Genomic DNA, 5,990 nt, shown 5'->3' with positions numbered 1-5,990 from the left:
TCTTCCTGAAAATTAACTGAAACCTTCAACAACAACAAAACTTGAAATAAAAGTATTTCAGATGATCGAAGTAGTTATCTGATTGCAGATTCTGTAATAAGTCAATTTTGGACACATATTTTATCACGTTGAACTTCACTCGACACTTGTCGATTATTAATTAAGCAAAGGGTTCCATGCCATCTAATAAGAGCAAAATGTCTCTTTTTTTGGGGGGCGGGGTGGTTGTGGAAATAGTATTTTTCTGTCTTAAGGTTTACTCTTGATCTCATTCGGACTTGGACTCGAACCTTGTGGAATCGGACTTGACTTCGATTCTGACCTTTGTGACCCAACTTGACTGAGACTCGATAAAGGTGGACTTGACTACATTCCTGGATGTTACCAATAAACTGGTAGCATGTCAATGCAACACAAAAACATTTAATCAAGTCCCACGCTGTCCATAATGTGACAATACATCAGCAGAAAAAAAAATGATGTTACGCATGTTACCTTCTGAGTCCAAGAGGTACCTCAGATGATTTACTACTGAAATATACTGTATACTTACACTGGAACAATTTTGTTTATTCTCCGACTGAGTAAACTAGTGTATTGGCCCGAATATAAGACGGCCCTGATTATAAGACGACCCCCTCTTTTTCAAGACTCAGGTTTGAAAAAAGACTTTTTGAACACCAAATGATTTTTTTATACTGAAAATAATTACAGTACCTCTGAAACTAATGATTATAACAATATATTTGAGAGAAAACCATGTTATTTTGCCTCATTCAAATCTAAAGTGCAATCACATTCGTAAACGAATGGCTTCTGGTTTTTGAAATGTAAATTACATCATAACTTCTCCTCAGCTGCCGGTTAACCTAGCCAATCTTTGACCCACTTTTCTCCAGATTGTCGCTACGTTTCTCCATTTTCTGTTATCTCTTCTCTTATTTTCTTCTCTTTTCCTTCTTACCGCTATTTTTTTATTTTTCTTCTTTGTGCTACTGCTATTTTTATTTTTATTCTTCGTGGCAGGGGTTCACTTTGGCCTGGGGAGCCAAGTTCAGCATTCGCTTCAATAATATCTGGCGCCATCTAGCATCATGAATGGGTATAATGTATAGACCCCGAATATAAGACGACGTCCACTTTTTCAGTCTTATTTCAATGCAAAAAACACCGTTTTATATTCGGGCCAATACGGTACGTGTCGTGCATGGCGTCCAGTTTTACCAGTAACAGCAAAAGACACCAAAATAGATCAGTATATTTTCATAAGTTGTGGTGTTCATTTGATCTTCCAATGTTACGTGACGGCCATTCACCAAGTCAGTGGTAATTTTCGACGTGTAATTTGGAGCAGTTTTTCACCTGAATCTCTTTGTATGAAGGTAGTGAAGTTGTTCAATTGTACAAAATACTGAATTGAAAAATATTTCTTTCACTTGAGTGCCTGATGCTTGGTACTCAGGTTCCAAGCGCTCCGATATGAAACGATGGAATACCAGTGAACCATCTCTTGCAAAAAATGGGCTGAGTGAATTATGCTAGAAAGTTTTTATTTAAATCGTACATCATTTTGATCTGGTTTTGAACAAGTTCATTTTCGGGCTCTCATTTCACACTCCTAGATCATAGTTTTTGAGAACCACCTGTTTGTCCATTTACCCAACGAAACCTCTTGACTGCCATTTGCAGATGGTATTGTGGTTGTATATATTTTATTTTTCCAGTTATCAAATAATGTCACTCTTAAGTTCTATTTTTGTCTGAAAGACTGTTGTTCTGACAAAATACACAATGCTGCAAAAATGTAACTTTTAGACTATTTATTTGAACAAACCTACCCATCAAAAACATGAAACAGACAAACAAGATGTGCTGTTGAACGAATAAATAAACAAATACATATATAAAAATGATGAAATCGTCACTATTTGACCCACATGAATTTGACCTCAAACCTGTCCAACTTAATTGAAGAAATGTAATGACAAAATGATGCACATGCTCTTAGAATTTATCGTCACTGTGCTGTGATAAACATGTATGCCCATTTTTATTTTTTTTTAACTTTTATGTGAATGGGTATCCGCGTTTTGTAATGAACATTTAACATTTTTTTAAAATGAAAAAACAGACGTGTTTTTCACAGGACAGCGACAATTTTCAAAGACTATGTAGATGTGAGTGGTGGAGAGGTAGCATTTCAGTTTTTCTGATTTTAGAGGTCTGGATCAGTCCCCACTCGCCCACTACAGTCGGAACTTTATAGGAACCTTATCGGCTTTTTTTGCATAAGTGGTGATCCAGCATATTTTCGAGTTATTTAATTATAATTTTATAATCATTGTTTTGCTTCATTTATGCCACTACAGCATGCGATTAACTAGCTTGCTATGTTTGCACTCCGAAAATGCATCTTCCCTGGTGACCAGAATGTAAAGAATCCTCATGAAAAAAAATTTAAAAAACGTCAGCCGCTGATAGCACCTTTAACTGCAATTCATTTGCAACTGCAATTTGATCCATCATAACGTCCGTTTCACAAAGGATATTGCGCTGATGACATACCAACGCAAACACATCCACAAAGTTTGACAGCTGAGTGCAGTTTGTACCTGGTTTCCATCTTGACTGCATGGCAAAGTGTATATGGTGCTTTGTGCCAAGAATGTTAAATATTCTGTAAAGTGCTTTGTTACAGCTGCTGCTGATGTGAAAGCGCGATATAAATAAAGCTGTTTTGTACAAGAACACCGTGGCTGAATGAAGGAATAATGCGGTTCCCTTATGCATCCACTAGATGAAGCTAAAGGGAATACAATACAATACAGCAAGGATGGCCAACCAGTCAGAGACTAAGAGCCAATTTCTTTACTGTTACTGCAAAGAGCCACACACACGCGCACGTGCGCACACGCACACAGACACACACACACACACACACGACCAGTGCACTCGCGCACATATACATGCACGCCACGACGAGCAACAGCCGGCGCACCTGAACATGAACGAAACCTAAAGACACAAACACACAAATCCCCCCCCCCCCCCATTTCCTCCTCCCACCGCTCGCGGTCGCCTTCAGACCAGTCTGCTGGCTCTTGGTCGATTTCGATCGACGTATTGGGCACCCCTGCCTTAAAAACAGAGATAATTTGCTGACTAGCTTAGCACTTAGCGCCGTTGTCTGCGCATGAGCGGTGATTCAGTCATCTGATTGGTTGCCCTCTATGTCGATCAAGTAACGGGATTGATGATAGGCTGACGTAGTACATTCTGTGTTTTAAGCACCGTTGTTTAAATGGTAGCGCCATCGCCGAGGCGTTTTCGACAATTGTCGTGTGAAAGCCCGAGAGCCGCATTGAACCAGCCAAACCGCTGCAGCTGCAACAAAGCCCTTTACAGAACATTGAAAATATGACTTCCAAGTTATCAGAATATTGATCCATGAAGAAGGTTCATCGGATTATAAGGCGCACTGTAGGCTTTGGAGAAAATTTAATGCATTTTAGGTGTGCCTTATAGTGCAGAAAACACTGTAAATGAAGGCCATTTTCATGAAATTATAGTTTTCCTGATTTTATCCTTCCATCCATCCATGATCTGATGACTTCAGGCAGTTGGACAGGTACATCCTGAACTGGTTGCCAGCCAATCGCAGTGCTTCCTTAGTTTAGTTAACGTAAAATATAGTTTTCAAGATAAGATCAGAAAAGAAAACCTTCATTTGTCTCACAATGGAGAAATTCCCAATTTACAGCAGCAAAATTATGAAAGGGAGAAAGTAGAAGACAAAAACTATGTTCATCAATATAAATATAAAATATGAATATAATTATATGTTATTATATGTTTTAGGAGTGAGTTACTGAAAAACCACTCTACTTTACTAAAATGTGTTTTCGGTTATTTTGGTTGCCTTTAACTATAGTAACTTTGGTTTAATCATAGTTATCGGCAGACAGATGGACAAACCTCAATTCCAGCCAACAAGAAGTTGGGACATTGTGTAAATGAAAATAAACAGAATTCAATGATTTGCAAATACTTTTCAGCTTTTATTCTTTTCAACACACTACATAGACAAGATAGTTCATGTTCAAACTGGTAAACTTCTTTGGGTTCGGAAAATATTCACTCATTTTGAATCTGGTGCATGCAACACTGTCCAAAAAACTGGGACAGGCGTATGTTTACCACTGTGTTACAACACTTGTCCTTTTAACAATTCTCACATTTGGTAACTGACATACAATAATTATTGAGGGTTTGTCAGTGAAATTCTTTCGTATTCTTGCTTCATGTATGACATCAGTTGCTCAACAGTCTGTGGTCTCCAAGGTCGTATTTTGCGCATCATCAATCTGGATTCCTGGCAGGCCAGTTTGGTTTTTGCGCACGTTTACTACGAAGCCCCACTGGTGTAAGACATACAGAATGTGTCTTAACATATTCTTGCGAAGCAGGGCCATTCTTGAAAAAGACATTGCTTGGATGGGAGCATATTTTGCACCCAAACTTTCAGGGTAGGGGTGCTCGATTTATCATCAATCATGACAGTTGTCTGTTTCCAATGAACCAAAATGAAGGGAATCAATGCACTTCCACAATTGTATTGTTCTCAAAAAAATTTACATCCTCGATCTGGATAGCTACCAGGTCTTTGTGGGTACTTGTCTCATTTACAAAGTTTTAAATGGGCTTCCCACCCCCACCACTCCCTTTAGATAAATTCATTCAGAGGAGAAGCAGCGAAGAACGGAGAACTAGGGTCTTGACTCAAGGTGATTGTAACATCAGAAGACAAAGGACAAATTTCGGTCAAATGGTCACTTCTGTAAGAGGAAAGCAACCCTGGAATAAGTCGCCAAGAAACATTAGAGACTGTTATAACTTTTCCAAAAAAACCCGACAACTATTGGCTAAAAATACATCAGACATGCACCCAGGAAGGTCCATTTCCAGACTCCGTTCCAGTGGGCTTCTGGCCAGCAAAGTTGAAGTTGTAAGTGATCTGTCTGTCTTGGTCTATTGTCCTGTAATTGAGTACTGCAACTGTTTGTATTGTCTGCTTTTTTTTTCATGTCTCACCTATTCGGTTCTTATTTCTGTCATCGTGGTTTTATTCGTGTGCTATTTTCAAAACCTGCCTTGATACAACGGCTGAAAGTTAGACTGTTTATGCTTGTGTTGATGAATGTGCACTATCCCAGTGAAACAAAAAGAAAAACTGTTTTAAATAAATGCTAGTTTTCAGCCGTACTCCCAAGGCAGGTTTCGAAAATAGCATGGTGATACACATAAAACTTACAGTGATTTCAAACTTGATCGGCAAATTGGTGCCGTTGTTAAATCCAGCTTTTTTCATCTTAGACAGCTGGCCAAAATAAAACCTCTCCTCTCACATGAACACTTTGAGACAGTAATTCATGCCTTTGTCACATCCCGGCTCGATTACTGCAATGCCCTTTACTTTGGAGTCAGCCAGTCCTCCATTAAGCGCCTTCAGCTGGTCCAGAATGGCGCTGCTCGCCTCTTGACTGGTACTCGTAAGAGGGAGCACATAACTCCTACTCTGGCATCCCTTCACTGGCTCCCCATACATTTTAGAGTTATTTTCAAGATCCTCTTATTTGTTTTCAAATCTCTGAATAATCTAGTGCCACCTTACCTCTCTGAGCTCATCCGCCCCTACACACCTGCCCGACGCCTCAGGTCTGTGGACCAGACATTATTAGAAGTACCAAGAACTAAACTGAGGCTCAGAGGGGATCGAGCCTTTTCTGTTGCTGGTCCCTCTCTCTGGAATGACCTCCCGCTGAACATTCGGCAAGCCTCCTCGCTGCCCATCTTCAAAACGCTCCTCAAAACTCACTTGTATTCTTTGGCATTCGACTCAGCATGACTTAGATTTGTTCTTGGCTTTACTGTTTGGTGCTTTCTACCGCCTTTATTACTGATTTGTCTTACTGTTTATTGTGCATGTTAAA

This window comes from Hippocampus guttulatus, chromosome 8 (genome assembly GCF_054856545.1).
Source record: "Hippocampus guttulatus isolate MCC_2025c chromosome 8, RoL_Hgut_1.0, whole genome shotgun sequence".
In the NCBI taxonomy this organism is placed as follows: Eukaryota; Metazoa; Chordata; class Actinopteri; order Syngnathiformes; family Syngnathidae; genus Hippocampus; species Hippocampus guttulatus.
The sequence above is the reverse complement of the archived record's forward strand: the minus strand, read 5'-3'. Positions refer to the sequence as shown.